General features: G+C 33.6%; 1 protein-coding gene across 4 annotated transcripts in view; it reads left to right on the plus strand.

Annotated features, from left to right (window-relative positions):
- Positions 1 to 218: 218 nt before the first annotated feature.
- The window catches only part of LOC143250565 (uncharacterized), a 63,752-nt gene continuing 42,316 nt past the window's right edge, over positions 219 to 21,654 (plus strand). For 2 of the 4 annotated variants that reach the window (XM_076501308.1, XM_076501310.1), the window contains exon 1: positions 219 to 261. The gene's annotated coding sequence lies outside the window, so the exon portion shown is untranslated. Of the gene's footprint in view, positions 262 to 21,114; positions 21,306 to 21,654 lie in introns of those variants that run through there. The other 2 variants (XM_076501309.1, XM_076501306.1) reach the window with 2 other exon arrangements.

Genomic DNA, 21,654 nt, shown 5'->3' on the forward strand with positions numbered 1-21,654 from the left:
AGAAGTCACATTTATTTTTAAAACAAATCTCTCAGACACAGATTTGAATTGAATTGACTATTTTGTCGGGAATAAACCTTTCTTGATGAAAAGCTGAAGCAAACGATCTACACTAGTGCATCGTCACTAGATGGCAGTTTCTCACAAGCACTCGTTTTCTGCCACCAATGACCCAAACATATAACTTTTTAAGCGGAAGAGCGAGAAGTTGACAAGACCACGCCTGGAAGAGTGCGGAGAGAAGTTGTATATTTTCATTCGGTAAGCAAACTTCTAATTTACTTTTTGTTTTAAAGCATAATGTCTGTTGATTAATAAATTATAACCAACAGAAGCGTAAAACATAATGTTCTTAAAGACAACACACTTTATATGACTTTAATTATATTGTGAAATAAAATTTACTTTTAAAGTTTAGGTACAATAGTAATGAACAACATTAATTATATCGCATTGTTTCCTGTATTTAACATTTTTGTGAATTATTTCGTAAGCCAGTAGTACTTAACATAAAGTAACAGCTAGGTTCGATGCTCCTAAAACTACGCTGACAAATGAATAGTTTAATATAGGAACATGTAAAACTAGACTGACACAGGAACATGTAAGATGCAGAGCAAGCTTTAGGCAAAGCTGTGGTCCGTGTCGAACATTTTATTCGACACCCTTGCCTCTGTAAAACTCACAAGAAAGCTAACTGTAATGTCGATTTGGGTGCGTCTTGAAGTGTGCATCCTGTGAATAGGCACACGTCATTTACCTAAAAGGCCGGCTCTATTATTATGGATACAGTCAAAGCTAAGCTGATACGGTAACAGCTAAGTTCGCTCCCATCATAACAGTTGTTCATGGAATGAGATAATGTAAACAGTGTTTCAACCATTATTATGTCTGTCGTATCCCAACCAGCCTGATGATTCTTGATTTTGTTCGAAATTACTCGAAGGCACTGAATATGGGAGGTATAGTGTGGTTGACATATTTTTATATATTTATCTTTACTTTCACTCTTACGTTCTTGGAATAGATAAAGTTAAAAGACTAAGTGGATACAGGAACAATAAATACAGATACATTTGAAAAAAATAGTTTAAATAGAAACAGCCTATGAAGATAAGCTGACACAGAAATAATATGGATAAAAATAAAATGATCATGGTGTTTTTCAACAATGAAGATAAAAAAAAATGACTACAACAGAAAATTTGGTGTTTATGCAGTTTAAGATAAACCGAGAAAAAAACGGATAGTGTAATAAGGTTAAATATACAATGTCACATTGATATGGTTAAAGATAAACTGACAAAACAACTGATAGTTTTGATATAGTTAAAGATCAACTAAGATATATTAACTAACATTAATACGGTTAAATATATAAAACTTCACGTTCTATTTTTATGTTATTTTCTTTAAAGTTTTCTTTTTTTTAAACCTGATCTTGTGTAAATTACTCGATCTCTTAAACTTCTCTCCGTTTGAAATTTGTTTGTATTAATTTCCACCATTTTTCTCTCTCTCCCACGTCTGGCCTTTACAATCTTCTTTACATGTTATTTTTTCTAATTTTCTCTGTCTCTTTCCTTGCTGTTTTAACTTCCATGTTTTTTGTTTTTTTACTATTTTTTTTCTCTCCTCAACTTCTTTTGTCTTTTCCCCTCGTTTCCTCAATGTTCTCGTTCCACTAGCTTCTATCTTCTTTCCTCTATAGACTCTTCTTTTTTCTGGCCCTGCAGTGGTACAGCGGCATGCTTGCGGATTCATACCGCTAAAATCCGAGTTTCGATACCCGTGGTGGGTAGAGAACAGATAGCACATTGTGTGACTTTGTGGTTAGTTCACACCAAACCTTCTTTCTGACTACTTTTACAGTTTTCGTTTGTTTCTGTAGTTTTTTGTTTTTTTTTGTAAATACCATTATTGTTGTTTTTCCATGGTTATTTACTTTCCTCGTTATGACCTTTTATTTTATATTTTATATTTCTTTCTTGAGATTTCTTCATCACTTCATATTATTTTCTTTTGTTTCTTGTTCATAGTAATTGTTAGTTACTTCAGCATTTATCGCTGTAACTTGATTTGTTTGTTTATATTGAGATGTCGCGCAAAAAATTAAACAAGGGCTATCGGGTTTGATTTCAGACTCTGAATTTAAAGTTGTGTAGTTCGCGTCCTGTTACTACCTCCTGGAAACAAAAATCGGGTTCCGCTCTTTTAGCTGTAGGTGCATTATAGTCGTGATGGTTAAATCCAACTACCCGGTCTAGTGAAAATAACCGAAGAATTGGTGTGGGTTAATTAATTATTATTAGCTGTCTTGCATCTCGTCTATCACTTCAAAATTAAGGACAGCTGCAACAGTTAGATCTCGAGTTGCTTTTCGCAAAATCAATCAAACAAACAATGCTTATCTGTTCTTAATCTCCATAATTTTGAAGTGATAGATCGAAAGGAAAGTAGATAGTGAATCCTTGCGCGAAATCTTGGGCTACTCTTATTTTACAGAGTAGTGGTATCTGACAGGTACTCTACAATTCGGAGTGTGTTTTAACGACAAAGATACATGAATTCCCAAAATCCTCTAATTGACATCCTGGACACTATATTCACTAAACCACAATCTATCTCTCAGTTTTTCTTATGTGCTCTTCTCTCGTAAGTAGAGCGTGGATTAGCCCTGTGATGGAGTTCTGGATTTCGGAATTGTTGCGTACTGGCTTTGAACCCGTGTGGCACCAAAACATATCACCTACACTGTAAGTTGTGTGTGTGTTATAAGAACAAAAGTCAATTCCCTACAGTAGATAGTAGGCTGCTGTTGACTGCCTTCCTTTCTTCTGGTCAGTAGTTTAAAATTAGGGACGAGGGCAGATAGTTGTGATAACTTTGCCATAGATAAAATACAAAGTCATTTTCTATTGTTCACGTCTTCAGATATTTTACTAGCCATTTTTGTGCAATCAGCAACATGTCCTGTTTCAAGCATTGTTTAAATGGACTACAAGAACTATTATAAACTGTTAACATCTCGGTTTTAGGCATTTTCCACATGTAATAAAAAATATTACCGTTACCTATTACTCACTATAGGAAAGTGTACACAACGTAATGAGTAATGTGCGATAGAATAACAGTAAATACGGTTCGATAACTTTGCAGTAGCACAAGAAACTCTTGGGATTGTAAACTATAAATTTACTACATTTATTGTCTGGATTTGTTATATATTTGATTATATTTAAAAGATAACATGGCCAGGTGGCTAAAGCACTCGAATCGTAATCTGAGGATTGCGAGTTAGAATCCTCGTAACACCAAACGTGCTCACCGTCCCTAATTTAGCAGTGTATGACTAGAGGGAAGGCACCTAGTCATCACCACCCACCGCCAACTCTTGGGCTACTCTTTTACCAACGAATAGTGGGATTGACCGTCACATTATAACGCCCCCACGGCTGGGAGGGCGAGCATGTTTGGCGCGACTCGGGTGCGAACCCGCGACCCTCAGATTACGAAGCGCACGCCTTAACGCGCTAGGCCATACCGGGCCCTCTCAGACGAGTCTCGATTTATTATGTTACGTACGTTACGTGTTACGATTTCAAATAGTCGGACATTTAAATTTAAATTTAGAAGTTACATGTTAATATATATCAAATTTATATTTGCCAGCTAGATTGATACAGACAATTTTCTTTCTTAACACAAATATATTTAAATATGTCAACAACAATACAATTTACAATAATGGCTATTACAAATAATGATTTATATACAAACGTTCTAGAAAGTTACAAAGAACATTAAGTTTTCTAACTGGTCTGGAGCTGGTTCACGATGAGCGAATTGATTCTGAGTTAATAAACTATCTAGGTCTCTATTCTTGGCTAGCTTCTCTCCGACGAGGATATCTAATGCCCTCGTGAAAATGCAAACGTCCGAAGTTAATCCACTGAAGTTGAACTGTTTGTAACGTTCGAAACCTGTAAACATTTCTGGTAAAATACTTGTAGTTTTCCGATTAATTAGCGTTAATCACAACTGCAATATCCGAGGCTTATAATATACCTACTGTAAGAGACCAACAATATTATATTACTGTCTCTCGGCGTCTTGCGATGGCTAGCATTTATATACTCATTAAGCGAGATTTTCGAAAGTTCAACAATATTCGGAGAAACGCTAGTGTTTTCATAAAACATATGTTGTTGATTCTTACTTTCAAGAATCTTCTACAAATTTAGAGAACAGGTTGGACTCGTGCTGTACACATCCAAGAATATACGCAACATGCATCAAACAGAACAAGCACAGATGTTAAAACGAATGTTTAACAGTAGATCTTTTACAGTATTAAGTACTATATTGCTAAACTAATTTCCGTTATTTCATTATGTATTAATTAAACATCACAGTCACCATACAAATTCTCGTTACTAGCAGAAATGCCGCCCTACGGACGGTTGTTTGTACTAGTAATTAATAATCGCAATATTCATACTTCACTGAAAAAAAGAAAAGAAAAAATTGAACATTTTCTAAGAGAGAATTTATTTTCTATAAAGTACTATTTTGGAAAACATTTATGATTGTGATCTTTCATCATTCATATTTCATTGCTTCAAAATGAATCAATGTACAAAACTCAGAATTTTCATACATTTTATTGATATAAACTGTAATGTATATATACATCAAAAGAGCTGCTATATAAATATTGATAAAAATAACTGTTTAAGAACTCTATTTTTAAATACTGCATTTAAAGATTACACCAGAGTAAAGACATAATCAAACACTCACGTACTAGTGAAAGTTGTGTTCTTATGAGTTGAATACTTTTATTTAAATCGTGTTCTGTTACACATACATGGTTGTTGCACATACCACAGTTATTTTTCTAATTGTTTCACTCTTGAATACCCAAACTGTGAACATTTCTATTGAATTTTGTTTGCGTTGCCATTCAATAGCCCATTCTACAGTGGCACAAGTATGTCTGCGGACTCAGACCGCTAAAAACCACAACTAGCCCATTCAATGATAGTGTAGGAGTTTTGGATCACATACATAGATAGATACACGTTACGTCCATTATAGTAAGATCTCACTATGTATTAAACAAACGTAATGAAATTCACGTTATTAGTGTGTTTTAAACACCACAGTCCCCAAACTAATACTCTTTATGTCAGTACGTATTAAACACCACAGTCACCAAATTAATACTCCTTATGTTACTATGTATTAAACACCTCAGTCACCAAACTAATACTCTTTGTGTTACTATGTATTAAACACCACAGTCACTAAATTAATGCTCCATATATTACTATGTATTAAACAACTCAGTTACCAAACTAATACTCCTTATGTTACTATGTTTTAAATACATCAGTAACCAAACTGATACTCCTTATGTTACTAAGTTTTAAACACCTCAGTCACCAAACTAATACTCCGTATGTTACTATGTATTAAACACCCCAATCACAAAACTAATACTCCTCATGTCACTATGTTTTAAACACCACAGTTACCAAACTAATACTCCTTATATCAGTATGTTTTAAACACCACAGTCACCAAACTAATACTCCTTATATCACTATGTTTTAAACACCACAGTCACCAAACTAATACTCCTTATATCAGTATGTCTTAAACACCACAGTCACCAAATTAATACTCATTATGTCAGTATGTATTAAGTAACACAACCAACAAATGTGCGTTATTTCAGTATGTTTTAACCACCATACTCACCAAAGTAATTCTAGTTATGTCAGTATATTCATCACCATAGTCAGTGAAATGATTCTCGTAATGTGAATATCTGTTTAATATCACACTTGTCGAACTTACGTTAGTTGTATCGTTACTTGTTTAATATTATACTGCTAGAACAAATCCTTGTCAGGTAAATATGCAGTTAAAATCACGCCAATCAAAGAGGTTCTTGTATCATTATTTGTTTAATATCAAATTAGTTCATCCTATGTCAGTGTATATTTTCAAAATCACACCAGTTAAACTCTATCTTGTTATGCCATTATCCGTTTAAAATAATACCAGTCGTACTGGTTTTTGTAATGTGATTGATATCACACCAGTCAAACTGGTTTTCATTTTATCACTTTTTAACATCACAAACAGAACGAATTCTTTTTATGGAATTAACTGTTTAATACCACGAAAACCAAACTGGTTTTGTCCATATGTTTAATATCACATCAAGTGAGCAGGTTCTTGTCATGTCATTATTTTGTAATATCACTGTTACGAAACGATTATCGTTATGTTGATATCTATAAAATATCACATCAGTCGAATTAGTTCTTGTTACTGTAAAGTTGTTTTAATATAATAACAGTTGAGCTGGTTTTCGTTATGTCAGTCAGTGCCTATTCGATATGACACCAACAGACCTGCTTTTCTATATTTCGCTCGCTCTCTTTTTCCTATCACAGTAATCGAGCTCACTCTTGTTGTATCAATATCTCTTTGAATCACAATAAATAAACTGGTTGTGGTTATGACAAAATCTGCTTACTATCATTGCAAGAAAACTGGTTCATGTTGTTTCAGTATGTATTTGGTATCACAGCAACCAAACTTGTTCTCGTTAAATCAATATCTATTTAATGTCGTAGCAACTGAACTGCTTCTTGTTATGTTGATATCTGTTTCATATCACAGTCATCGAACGGTGTCTCGTTATATTAATGTCTATATGACATCATACGAGTTGAAATGGTTCTCATTATATCAGTACGTGTTTAATCCCACACTAAACGAACTGGTTCTCTTTATGTTAGTATCTATTTAATATCGCACTAACCGAATGTTCTTGTTAGATCAGTTTCTGCTGGCTCTCATTATGTCTTTGTTTGATATCAAAATAACCGAACTGATTCTCGTTATGTCACTATTTGTTGGATATCACTCCAATGAAACTAGTTCTTATTATGTTAGAATCTATATGATATCACAGTAACCAAACGAGTTCTTATATTGTCAGTGTCTGTTTAACATCAGAGCAATGGAAATTGTTCTCGTTATATTAACATGTCGTATTTGTTGGATTGGATACCTGTAATGTTAAATTCAGCGTGCTTAGCATATCAGGCGGATAAATAGATAAAAAAGCTTAAACTCTGAAAATCTTATCTTACCATCATAACATTTTATTAGACTTTAGTAGTTGTAAATAAAATATTAATTTTCTTATAGACTCGAAGAAAATTTTTCTACATTGTCAAACATACGTTTTTTAAAATGTTCGTGTGATATACAAAGTCGTCAACTTCTGTAGACCACCCACCACATATTCGTGTTCGAGGACAAATCTTTGTATTATATAATGAGTTTCTATTTATGCCCACATTAAAATGCTCGTGTAGGGGTTACTTAAAACAGCTGTTCTGTCTCGAGCAACGATTAGTACCAATAACTTCATTCCCTAAAATTACAAGGGAGATAGGAGTATTTAGGGAACAAGAAAAGTCTCACGTAGCCCCTCCTAGTTTAAACCTCTGCCCTTGTCATGTTAGAACGCACACATTCATTTCATCAAGTCAATGTCAAACATTTCCAACTGGGCGTGTTATTGCGCTACTTTTGCACGTGCTTCCCAAGTGATGTTTTACGGTCTGTGCTTACGACGTTATGGATAAGAAGAGTTCTGTAAGTTTTAGACAGAGTTACTTTGTTGGTTCTCGTGAGGTTTCTAGCTGAGCTAAAAATATACTCGTAGAAGAACTACTATTTCATTTACTTATCACTCGCACCACATCGAACATGAAGATAAACATAACTTGTCATTCCGTATGTGGGGGAAGAATCGTTTGCATCATATTGTACTCGAGATAAACATCACTTCTCATTTCGTATATTGTGGAAGAATAATTTGCAACACATTGCACTTTGAAAACAAATCATGCTGAGAAATATGGTTGAGTCTTCGTTCTATATCTGAATATTTGACCTTCATTGGCACAGCAGTATGTCTGCGGACTTATGCCGCTAGAAACTGGGTTTCGATACCCATGGTGGACAGAGCACAGATACCCCTTTGTGTGGCTTTGTGCTTAATAAGAAAAAACAACATCTAAATATTTACTATAAATGTCACATGATGGCGATACGTGTATTATCTGTACTGAAAGACTAGTCTCGTAATTATTGCAATTGTGCATTGTAATCGGTTGATTCCAAGTGTTCCTTACGTGTTATCGGTCTATATTCTTTTCTGTGTACTTACTTTATTTACTTTGACGTTTTTTTTGTTATTTATGTTTATGTTTTCCAAAAATACAATTTTCCCATTAAATTATTGGTAATGGTTTCATAGTGCTTCAGAATTTAGATTTACATTAATAACTAATTGTGTGTGAGTGTGTGTGTTTTCATGTTCTTAAAATTATCTACTTTTTCCATCAATAAACTTAATTTACTTCAAATGGCATAGAGATCTAAATAAGAACATGATAATGATTAAATAGACATTAGAAACAAAAAATATTTTCCCAGGTGCTTGTCGTACTTCTTTGATACTATGCTCCAAAGAAAGTTACAAGTATCAGGAAACACAAAAATACTGTGCAGAAAATAACAATGAAATCGTCAGCAAAAGAAGTACTAATATGTAAATGTACAAAGAAAGTCTTCGGAAAAGTACAAACGTGGAAAAAAAACTATATTCTTACAAGAACAATGTAAATTATTGGATAACGTCAAACGTTGTGGTTTTCAAATATACACTGCTGGTCAAAATCTTAAGGCCAATGAACATAAAGAAAAAATATGTATTTTGCACTGTTAGACTCAACCACTTATTTGAGTAGAGCTTCGAAAGATGAAAATAAGAAAAGGGAAAATAAAAATAAAAAACATTTTTAGCATTTAATAGGGAAAATGTGAACACTATGAAATTAGCCTAAATATTAGCTGGTCACTTTAAATGATTTAAAAATAATGCAAATATAGAAGATTGGTAAACTTTAAACATTCGCAAAAACAGCATTATTATTCAAACTGTTATATTACCTTGTAATGACGAGCTGCCATTCCGCCAGTTTTCCACTGCAAAATTAGGTATGGCTAACGCAGATAATCCTCATATAGCTTTGCGCGAAATTCAAAACAAAACAAAGCAAATTATCTTGTGAATGCTTCTCTTTGATTTATTTTATATGTATGTCTAAATGCAGCAATTTCATCCAGCAAGAAGTGCATTTTACTCTAACCTGGATTTCAGTAATATACTTTTTGTTCTTTTATTTCAATTTATTTCTTAACTTATAATTCAAAAATTTTGGCAGTTTCAAGCAACTCACTTTTATTATATATTTCTTGTTGTTCGAGAGAGGGTGATTCAAAAAAACCTTCATAATCAGATATGATAAAATCTTATTGGCTGATAAATATATAATTAATTAAAATTTGTATTTCAATTTAGATCGGATTATCTCTCTGATTCAGAACTCGTACTATAATTTATCTCGGACGATTTATTACCTTACATATTACGATTTCAAATAGCCGGATATTTGAATTTGAATTTAGAGATTAATTGAATGTATACTTGTATCAAATTTAGTTTATTTGCCAACAAAATTCATATACACAATTTTCTTTCTTAATATAAATATATTATAATATACCAACAACAATACAATTTACAGTAATGGCTATTACAAATAATGATTTATATACAAACGTTTTAGAAACTTACAAACAGTGTTAAGTCTTCTACCTGGTTTGGAAATGAATATCAAATTGATAAATTAGCTAACTCTATTCTTGGCTGGCTTTTTTCCCACGAAGATATCTAACGTCCTGGGAGAAATACTGATGTCCGAAGTTAATTTTCTGAAGTTAAACGGCTTATAATGTTCGAAATTTATAAACGTTTCTGGTAAGTTATTTGTAGTTTTCAGATTAATAAGCGTTTATCATAATTATAGCAAATGTGGTTTATAGTATACTAACTGAAGCAAACAAACAACAATATAAAACTGTCTCTCTCCGTGTTGCGGTGGGTGGTGATGACTAGCTGCCTTCCCTCTAGTCTTACACTGCTAAATTAGGGACGGCTAGCACAGATAGCCCTCGAGTAGCTTTGTGCGAAATTCCAAAACAAACAAACAAACAAACAAACAAACAAACAAACTCCGTGTTGCGATTTATAAGCTTAAGGGCGAGGTTCTCGAAACTTCAGTTGGCAATAATACTGGCAATCTCTTGTATTTTACATATACACATAATACATTGATGATTCTTACCCTTAAAATCATTTACAGATTTAGAGAACAGGTGGGAATTTCCCAAGATATATTTAACGCTATAAGTTACATACATTTCTAAATATATATTTAACTAAAGCAAACATTGACATTAAAATAAATATATAATATTAAATTCGTTACACTTATATAAATCCTGCAATTTGTGGATACCCATTAGCTTATGGTATCCCGGATTTGAAACGTTACTCAAGTAGGGCCAAGTTGGTATATGATCTATAAAATAATTGTTGCGCGGTGGTATAAGGAAGACGTGTAAGAACTTCGTAACTTCAACGTACAAGGAAGGCTCATTCAAAGAAAATGCATATGTAGAAATTTACAAAAGTTAAATGAATACGTTTAAATGGATATATATTTTATCGTTTTTATGAAAAGACAATTTAACAATTATTTCATGCACTGCTATTCTATCTGCTAAATTATTTATATAGTGTTCCATGCAACAACAATAGAAACAACACAGTTTGTTAAAATAAACAATGCTCAATGAGGTCAGATTTGCGAAGAGTACTTCTGTAAAAACAGGATCCATTTTGTCATCGATATAATAATCAGTACCGGATTATTTCGTCTCGCTCTGATCTCTTGGTATTGTTTATATATTGATTTATTAATATGGACAGCTGTCAGTGAAATTGGGTAAGACTGCCAGGTGTATTACTGAAATAAAATAATTCATTTACCCTGAATATGGTCATTTGTACCAGGACTTTTTCATCAGACACTGATCGTGTATATCAGGGGTGTGCAACATTTTTCGTCGGTGGGCCATATAACCAACTTCATCAATCAAGCGGGGCCACTTAAAAAACAAGCTTATTCGTGTACATGCACAATAAATTAAAAAAAATTCTCAAAATGCAAGCAATAATATTTTATATTTTTGCATGAGTGATCATTTTAGTGCGACACTTGAAATTTAGAGTCCTTGCAGAGCTTGTCAATATCAGCTTTGACAGAAGTGGTTGCCACTCTTAACTGACTGGTCAAATGTTCATCAGTCAGCTGACTTCTACATTTGGTTTTGATGAGCTTCATTTTGGAGAAAAATTGCTCACAGCAGTAGGTGCTACCAAAAAGGGAGGCAATTCTTTGTGCATGACGGGACAAATTGGGAAACTTTTCACGTACACAGAGTTTGTAAAAGTCTAGCAAATTGTTTTCAGAGAATTTCCTTTTAGTGTCCATGTCAGCCTGCAGTTCAATGAGTTCCATTTGGCAATCATCAGGACTGTCTTCCACTGCCAAATCAAAAGTTTGAGCGAACAATTTCAATCTAATTTCAGTTTGTCTGAAATCTGGAAATCTGTTTGCAAACTCATCACGCAGCTTTTGTACACTGGTTCCATATTTGGTGCAATCCAGATTAGGAAATTCCAGTTTCCTGGTTGCAAGACATGTAAAATGGGTCAATATGGCTCTTCTCAACTGAACCTGGAAAAGTTCCAATTTCTTCTCAAAAGCACAAATATGCTCAAACAACTTATTCACAAGTTGACTTTTCCCTTGTAGTTTTAAGTTTAAATCAGACAGATGCTGTGTAATGTCTGTGAGGAATGCTAAGTCATTCAGCCAGTTCTCATTGCTCAAGAAGTCCACATTCTGACGTTTGCTCTCCATGAAGAACTTAATCTCCTCTCGCAGATTCCAGAATCTCTTCAAAGTAGCAGCTCTACTAAGCCAACGTACAGCAGAGAAGTACAAAACATCTGAATACTCACTGTCTAGCTCATCTAAAAAAGTTTTAAACTGTCGATGATTTAATCCTCGTGTTCGAATATAATTTACGCATTGGACGACATTTTTCATGACTTCTGCAAAATCCAGAACTTTGGTGCACAAGCTCTCTTGGTGAATAATGCAATGGCTTACAACTACGTCTTGTGCTCCAATTGCAGTTAGAAATTTCTTGGTGAATCCATTTGTCCTACCTGTCATGGAAGGAGCACCATCTGTTGTAACACCACATAATTTATAAGGATTCAGTTCAAACTTTTCTACAACCTTAAGCACTTGTTCACAAATATCCTGTCCTGTGGTTGTGGAGGAAAGGCTTGCCATATCTAAAAACTCTTCGAAAACATCAAAGCCTGCAGTAACAGCTCTGATGAAAATGACAAGTTGGGATGTGTCATTGATATCAGTGCTTTCATCCAAAGCCAGACTGAAAGCTTCACACGAATTCAATCTCTCTTTCAAAGTTTCTTTGATGTCCTCTGAAAGATCTTTGTCCTGCGTGAGACAGTAAAGCGGAAAGGCTAGTTTGCTCCACCAAATATTTTTCTCTGGACATGCATATTCTGTGAATATTGTTAAACAATTTTAATAAATTCTCCATCACTGAAAGGCTTTCCTTTTCTGCCATACATTCACAAAGCTTAAAACTCAGTTTTGTCACCAGTTCTGAATTTTTCTTGAAAGTGGTAAAACACCTTGTTGCTTTTCAATGGATGTTTTAAATGTTCAATTTTGTCCTTTCGTGCCTGACCAACAATTTCATCAAACTGGGAGGAGTGCTTAGTTGCGTAATGTCGCTTAATATTGTACTCTTTCATGACTGCAATTGTAGTTTGACAGACGAGGCAGACAACACCTTGGTTATGTGGGACAACAAGATATTTTGTGCACCATTCACTGTTGAATAACCTTCCCTCATCATCAATTTTCGTTTCTTAACTGCTGACATTTTACTCGCCCTGAAATCAAAACAAAAATTATTCTCACGAAAATAGCAAAGTAGAAAAAACATAGAATTTATTTACACATGGAACCTCTTATGGACAGAAACACATGTTTCTAAATTGGCATCCCGATCATAGCCTTTCGGTACTTAAATTAATTGAGAATAGCAAAATACAGTGTGACCTCGCCTATTCGCGGTTCGCCATTCGCGGCCCCGCATATTCGCGGGTTATGCGCGAACTGCGTTTTGTAGGTCACAGAGACTGAAAGGGCTTTTCGAGGAGATTTCTGTTGTATTTACTCAATCAAGCCGTTTTTATCAATTGTCGTCTTCACCAAACAAGATTGGACTGCTATTGGCTGACTGCCTCAGCTTCCCCAACAACGCAAACGGCAAAGCACAGACCGGTAACGCACGGTACAATTTAGTGAAATACATAACAGTATGCAATATTGCTACATTATTACTGCATCAATGAGTATAAGTATCATTAGTGTTTGGGAAGCATTTCATATAGTATATAATCGCATACATATACGTTTTAAAACTGCGTCCAATATTCGCGGTTTTTCGCTATTCGCGGGAGGGTAAAGAACGTAACCCCCGCGAATAACGAGGTCACACTGTACATAGAATCAGATGCATCTGAAAGCAAAAATTTTAATAAATTCAGTAAAGTCACAACAATATGCTAAATAATAATCAATTTACCTTCAATCTCTTGTAGTAACTGTAAAAGGTAATAAAATTTTCACCAATAATGAATGACGGACAGCAGAGGTAAGGGAAAATTGTCGCCAGCGGGCGAAGGCGAGGCGAGGTTCAGGACATGACGTTGAGTCGTAGACAATAGTGCTAGTGCACGTCACCTATTCATGCCCTAAGGAGGCCGACCAATCGAATTCGGCCTGCTCCTCTCTAGCAAAGATAATTTTAGAAGTTTGTCGAGTCGAAGCCTGGGAATCCTGTAGGATCGATGCTTTTAAAAATATTCTATTTGCGTTGGATTACAGATCATGCCACATGGTTAGATTACAACAACTAGGGCCACACTAAATGGCTTGGCGGGCCGGGTTGTGGCCCGCGGGCCGCCTGTTGCACACCCCTGGTGTATATGTTTATTTGTTAATACGGACAACACTCAGTGAGTTAAGATTGCCAGATGGATTACTAGAAGAACAGGATCTGCTTTTACCTCGATATGCTAATTTGTACCCGAATCTTTCATCCAGCGCTGGTCGAGTGATATTATTAATATTTTGATTTGTTAATTTTGGCAATGTTAACTGTGATTAAGTGTGGTTTTAGGAGAAATAACCCCAAAAATAAACGTTTGTTGAGCATAATGCACGACGCTCTAACAGTTTGTTCCAAAAGTTTGTTGAATTTGTACTGAAAATTGAGGAAACCTTAATTAACTTAAACGGCTTGTTCTCTATACTTATGACTGGAACATTAATACGTGTAACAATTAAACCTAACTGTATCAAGTGGATGTTCTTCGCAGTAATTCTTGGAACTTTAACACATAGCAGTTAAATCTTAACAAAATCAAATGGCTTGTTCTTTGTAGTAGTTCATCGAGCTTTAACACATTTGCTCTGTTCATATGGTAATCTTCAAATTCTTAGTTCTACAAGAGTTAAATTCTTACAACGATGTGTCAATTATCACTTGACAATAATATAACAAACATCAGATAAAAAACATTTTATCTAAAAGTGTACTGACTATTGTGAGAAATAAAATGTTTAAATCCTTAAATGCACCATATGAAGATACAATTTAATACGTTTCAATGCTGCTATTAAATTCAACAGTTTCATTTTAGGTGCCTTTTGTAGATACAGTGAGTTATAACAGACAAATGTATTAATTTCTCTAAGTGGAAGTCTATAATTCTGACCATTTTCAGGCAAAAATGTTATCCATTCTCTTTATGCAATCCAGTAAGAGTTAAAAGCTCTAAAGTCAAACTCTATAATAAATTTTCTGCTAAATTTGTAACTAAAATGGTTACTATAGTAATTTCAGATAATTGTGTCTGAAAACACCACAGAATGAGGTAGTAAGGTTGAAATATAGGTTCATTATCAACAGTTTTTTACATTTTTCTATATTTTTTACTTGTGTGCTTTTCTATGTAGGGCACAGTTAACTATGTGGTGGAGTTCTTGATTTTGGAGTTGGCTAGTGGGGTTAGAATCTGTGTGATACTATAAAATATTCCTCCTACGTTAAGTTAATGAGCGCATTAGAAAAAACAGTCGATCCCTTACTGCTGACTGGTTATCTTCCCTATAATTAATAGTTCAAAGCTATGAGCAGTGATAAATAACCTTAATAGATGTGCTATAAATATAAAATACTTTTCTGTACTCCTTTGTATTAGAATAGAACCTAAGTTTGAACTCAGTAAAGATGAGGAGACAGTTGTTAAAAGAAGACTTCAATCTGAGAATGTAGTATATTTTAAGAGAAGTTTGCTCCTGAACTTTGGTGTTTTATTGCTCATGGAAAGACGATAAGATTACATTCTGGATCTGGTTACAGGTTTGTAGATGAATATCGAGGGCCGGAAATGTCTATGCTTCTGAACCATTTCTGACCCTGAAACTGAACTTTATTAGGCAGAAAACATAGACATCTAAGTGTTACTATGGTTACTGGTAGTTTGGATATCCATGGACAAAATATGGAAGTCTCTATCGAGCCCCCAGAATATGCACTTATCATTAGAGTTCAGGCCCACAATTGGTTATGACAAACTATAGACAAGACAAGACTTGTCACATGTTAGTTGAAATGCCACTGATGTTAATCTGGTTATACAGCCACAAGTCAGTATTTAAAAATGAAGTAGATGACATCACTAAAGCTCAGAAGGGGATGAGGATAATCTGGGCTGCTGTCTTAAGTGTTTCAATCAGGTAACTATTTATAATGGATGGACTCATAAACAGATGGTGCCATGCATACTTGTTACTTATATTGAATGACTGATTGCTTCATGCAATTAAACATAATGATAAGAAATAACTTAGTAACTGAGGAACAAATGTAGCTGAGTTTCACTAATATATGGACCCTGTAGAGAATAGGGTTGTTTATTAGGTTAGTGTTAAAATGAGGAACCCATGAGAACTTGCTTGGTTTCATGGATGATCTGTGGCATCTACATAGAAACGCATATTCAGCCATAGCAGTTTCAGATCAGGAGGATACCTTCTTAGATAACTGTTATTAACTCATGATCAAAATAAATTCCTACAAAGAGAAGAATTAAAATTAATTTAGTAATTAAAATAGATAATTTAATGTACCAGTCTAACTGGGAGTATGTAATATCATAAAACAAACGTATAAGAAATAACACATTAATTTATCAGTTGAATACCATTGTTGATTATTAACAATATTTTCAGCTTTAATCTCTCGCACAATGTTCATGTGGCTCAGGATACTTGGATAGTCCTAAAGATAGATTCATTTAGAGTTTCTTAAATGATATTTTGCAACAGCATATAGTTCTTAGAGTTATTTACAACAGAGACAATGTTTGTTGAAACAAGATATGAATAGACCACTTCAATGTGATTGTAGGAGAGGAAGAAACCCACAGTTTCATTTCTGTGTTGGATATTTATACACTTCTTTGTTAAAGGATTTATTTTTGTTTTATATTTTTATACACTTCTTTGTTAAAGGATTTATTTTTGTTATATATTTTTATACACTTCTTTGTTAAAGGATTTATTTTTGTTTTATATTTTTATACACTTCTTTGTTAAAGGATTTATTTTTGTTATATATTTTTATACACTTCTTTGTTAAAGGATTTATTTTTTTATATTTTTATACACTTCTTTGTTAAAGGATTTATTTTTGTTATATATTTTTATACACTTCTTTGTTAAAGGATTTATTTTTGTTATATATTTTTATACACTTCGTTAAATGATTTATTTTTGTTTTATGTTTTTATACACTTCTTTGTTAAAGGATTTATTTTTGTTATATATTTTTATACACTTCTTTGTTAAAGGATTTATTTTTGTTATATATTTTTATACACTTCGTTAAATGATTTATTTTTGTTTTATATTTTTATACACTTCTTTGTTAAAGGATTTATTTTTGTTATATATTTTTATACACTTCTTTGTTAAAGGATTTATTTTTGTTTCATATTTTTATACACTTCTTTGTTAAATGATTTATTTTTGTTTTATATTTTTATGCACTTCTATGTTAAAGGATTTATTTTGTGTTATATTTTTATGCACTCCTTTGTTAAAGGATTTATTTTTATGTTATATCTTTATATACTTCGTTGTTGAAGGATTTATATCTATGTTGTATTTCGATGTTAAAGGGCTGTTGTACGCAAACATTTTAAGCGTAATGTTGTTTGTTTGTTTGTTATTATTTAGTTTAGATAAATGAACTTTTCATTTTTGCCAAGCATTTAAATGTTTTTCAGATATATACATGTTGTAGTGCGCATATGGAATGGAAAATACAGGTTTGTCTATGAAACATGGCTGAACTGCTTTCGTTCTAATTACATATTATTTTCTTTGGTGTCACATGCTCATGTTCGGGGGCAAAGAAAACGGGTTATGCAAATACGCAAGGTAAATAATTCGACTTTGTGATTGGAGACATATCACACTACACTTTGTTTACACTATATCCAACCTCTTTTTTCTTTTGATACAGGACCCGGCATGGCCAGGTGGTTAAGGCACTCAACTCGTAATCCGAGGGTCGCGGGTTTGATTCCCCGTCACACCAAACATGCTCGCCCTTTCAGCCGTGGGAGCGTTATAATGTTGCGCCCTTTCAGCCGTAGGAGTGTTATAATGTTGCGGTAAATCTCACTGTTTGTAAAAGTGTAGCCCAAAAGTTGGCGGTGGGTGGTGATGACTAGCTGCCTTCCCTCTAGTCTTACACTTCAAAATTAGGGACGGCTAGCGCAGACAACTCTCGTGTAGCTTTGCGCGAAATTCAAAAAATAACAAACAATCAATGAATTCTTTAGTATGGTTTTTCACCGATTGTTCTACTGTTTTATCATTGAAATATTCAAAACAGCTATATAATTTGCTGTCGTGATTTGATCAAAGTTATTTTAAAAACATCAAAGTTCTATTTGGTATGTATATAGTTATAGTCTGTGCTATATGCCATAGTACGCTATTGTAATTCTGGTTTTTCGTTATAATAGCTAAATTAATAATTTTCAGCGTATTAAAATTAAAATTTATTACTACTTTTGCACATATGAAGTAAAATGTATATAAGACCAGTAATTAAACTATCGTATTATCGAATTTATCATATAAAACAGTGGAGAATGAGTAATAACCGTTAGGACCTGTCAACTGTCAATTTTAAAGTGCTAATAGTGTAAAATAAACTGTGGCGTCAACCACTCCCTTCTAAAGCTGCACTTAGACTTGTCAGGTTAATGTGCGAGGAGTGCGCAGAAAATGGAAATTTGTCAAAAATGATGCAATATGTACAAATAATATAAGAATTAGGTCAATATGAAGTTTCTTTTTTCGCGGAACAGCAAGATCTAGGACTTTGATATATAATATTTTTCTCAACTTTATACAACGATTTTACAGAATGAATTCACTGCAACGTTTCTTTTTTACAACAATGAGATGTTGTAGTCTGATATCAGTCTTCAGCTGGTACAGCGGTAAGTTTACGGATTTACAACGATAAAATCAGGGGCTCGATTCTCCTCGGTGGACTCAACAGATAGCCCCATGTGGCTGTACTCTAAGAAAAAAAGACACTTTGATATAATATTTTTCTCAATTTTATTAAAAAAAATCTGGAAAATCCAAGCACTGTAACGTTTGATTGTTTTTTTTTTAAACAGCTAGAAGTTGAACCCTGCACAAAACCTTTTTCTCAACTATATATATATAATGATTCTAGAAAATAAGATCATTTCAGAGTATTTTCTCACATTTGTTACACACTGCAACATAAATCTGTAATTATACTCTTCGATAATGTTTCCGAATATTTTACATACGATTAAATTTGAATTTTTTTTTTTTTTTTTGCTGTCATTTTGTATGAGACTGGAAGTGCAAGGTCTGAATGTTAAAACTGTAGAAGCTATCTGAAGAATCCGGTCTTAAATAAGTCTATATATTTGCACCATTATTTAAAACAGTTTTGTGTCACAGTCTAAATATAAGCCACATGGTTATAATTATTCGGCGAAATCTGCTCAATTGTGACTAGAATATTTATGCTGTTGTTGTTTTCTGAATTAAGCACAAAGCTACTCAATGGGCTACCTGTGCTCTGCCCACCACGGGTATCGAAACTCGGTTTTTTAGCGTTGTAAGTCCGCAGACAATCCGCTGAGCCCCTGGGGGGCAGAATATTTATGCACTCTTGCGCAAAAAATCATATGAGATATAAGCCTAAAATTTTTACTACAGCTTCATTTAAGAGTAAAGGTGGACCGTTTTTTGTCATTCAGATTGTTTGTTTGTTTTTTGAACTTCGCACAAAGCTACTCGAGGGCTATCTGTGCTAGCCGTCCCTAATTTAGCAGTGTAAGACTAGAGGGAAGGCAGCTAGTCATCACCACCCACCGCCAACTCTTGGGCTACTCTTTTACCAATGAATAGTGGGATTGACCGTCACATTATACACCCCCACGGCTGGGAGGGCGAGCATGTTTGGCGCGACGGGGATGCGAACCCGCGACTCTCAGATTACGAGTCGCACGCCTTAACACGCTTGGCCATGTCGGGCCCCATTCAGATTAAAGATGGCTGATTTAAAGCAGCAAAACTATAGGGTGAAAGCACGTGCAGTTACATAAGTATTGGTTAGGTTAAACAAGCTATATTATAAGTTGCTAGGTCATGTTCTGAAAAGAATCATACTGGGGACAGTTATTATTGATTAGTTTTTGCCAACTAAAATTTTCTAACTTTTATTAAATTATTCTGATTAAAGAGCGTTTTAGCGTCACGTAATATTAACATAAGCAATTAGAGTAAATGTAGATGATTGATACGGTTGTAATGATTTCGTTCAGATGATGACAATAATCTATTAATCTAGTTTCCATTGCGTTACTATAAAGAAAGTTATTAACAGTTTTAGAGAGTAGAAACGAACACAATATATTTTAAAGAATTTGGTTGGTTCTGTAAAGTATCGGTGTGTTGCGAATGATAGGGTTGCCATCCTAAAGTTGGTTACTATCGAGTGTCACTTTCTTATTTCCTGTAGTTTGTTGGGGTGTATTAACAAAAAAGCTATGATATCTACTCAAAAAACACCTTATGTTTGTCCGAAAAAAAATGAGCGTACAGTTTAAAGGAATAAAATCAAAATTGGCGGCCAATGCGGTAGCGAAACTTATAGCATTGATGATAATTATTCAGCAAATATTCAATCATTAACTATTCAGGCCACATTTTTGTTCAATTTGGGGCATGATAGTGTGTAAAACAAAATACGCAGCCTAACTAACTAATGAATGAATATTTGTTGTAAAATTATTATTAATATGATAAGTGAAACGACTAGTTTGACCACCAAATTTAATTTCTTTAAGTCGCACGTCCAATCCTTTTTCTGGCCGCACCTTTTTCTCAAATCTAAGGTGTTTTTAATTAGATTATATATGCTTCATCATTATAAGAAGTCTAATATAATTTTGCTGACCCAAGCTTTATTGATAAGTCTTGAATAGAGAAACTGCAGTCCACAGCAGAGGGTACGGCCAGTAAAACAATGCATTAGATCTTTGGTTGCAGATTATTTTTTAGATTTCACCGCATCTGAAAAAGAAAAGAAATGTTTAGCGTATGTATACAATATATATATTTTTATTTTTATGAATTGTGTAACAGGTGATGCTTTATTTTCACTCTATATTGAGGATAGATGATGATTCCGTTTAGGTTCTTCGTGTATGTAAGACAGAATGTTCAATTATTTATTAAAATCTTATCTATTCTTATTGTATTTCATGTAAAATTTATAATGTTTGAGTTAAATGTCAACTTTTAGTCTATGGTATCGACGATACAAAATTATTATTTAGATTCTGTTGGTAATCATCAGATGGCGCTATAAAGACAACTTGAAAGTGAGGAAATGTTGAATGTTGGACAGTATTTGCACGTAAATTATTTTGCTCGTGTTTTAGCTTTATATTTTAATAAAATCTTGCTACACAAATTCATTCTTAAATAAAGAGAGTACGAAGAATGATTTTGTTGCTGACTGCAGAATATAGCAATAGTTTTTAATTGGTAAGTAATGCTGCACTTGCTTTCTAAAGTCAGTAAAGTTTGGCTTTTTCCAGTGAATACCAAAATTAAGCCTATTGTATTAGTGCTCTTGTGTAAAACATTGGCAGTTTCATGTCAATGTTTTGTGCGATTAGAATACAAGTTAACTTGAATATACTGAATGAGAGAGTAGAATTATCATAACGCTTAGATTAGATTAGATGTTTATGATTAACATTTATTTATGAAAGTAAAAGTAATTTTAGCACATGGTTAGAAAAGGTAAATTATGTTTTTTACTCAGAAAAATGCATTGTATATAATCTTTTATACTATATGTATATTTATGTATACTATATGTATACTGAGA

This window comes from Tachypleus tridentatus, chromosome 5, assembly GCF_004210375.1.
Source record: "Tachypleus tridentatus isolate NWPU-2018 chromosome 5, ASM421037v1, whole genome shotgun sequence".
In the NCBI taxonomy this organism is placed as follows: Eukaryota; Metazoa; Arthropoda; class Merostomata; order Xiphosura; family Limulidae; genus Tachypleus; species Tachypleus tridentatus.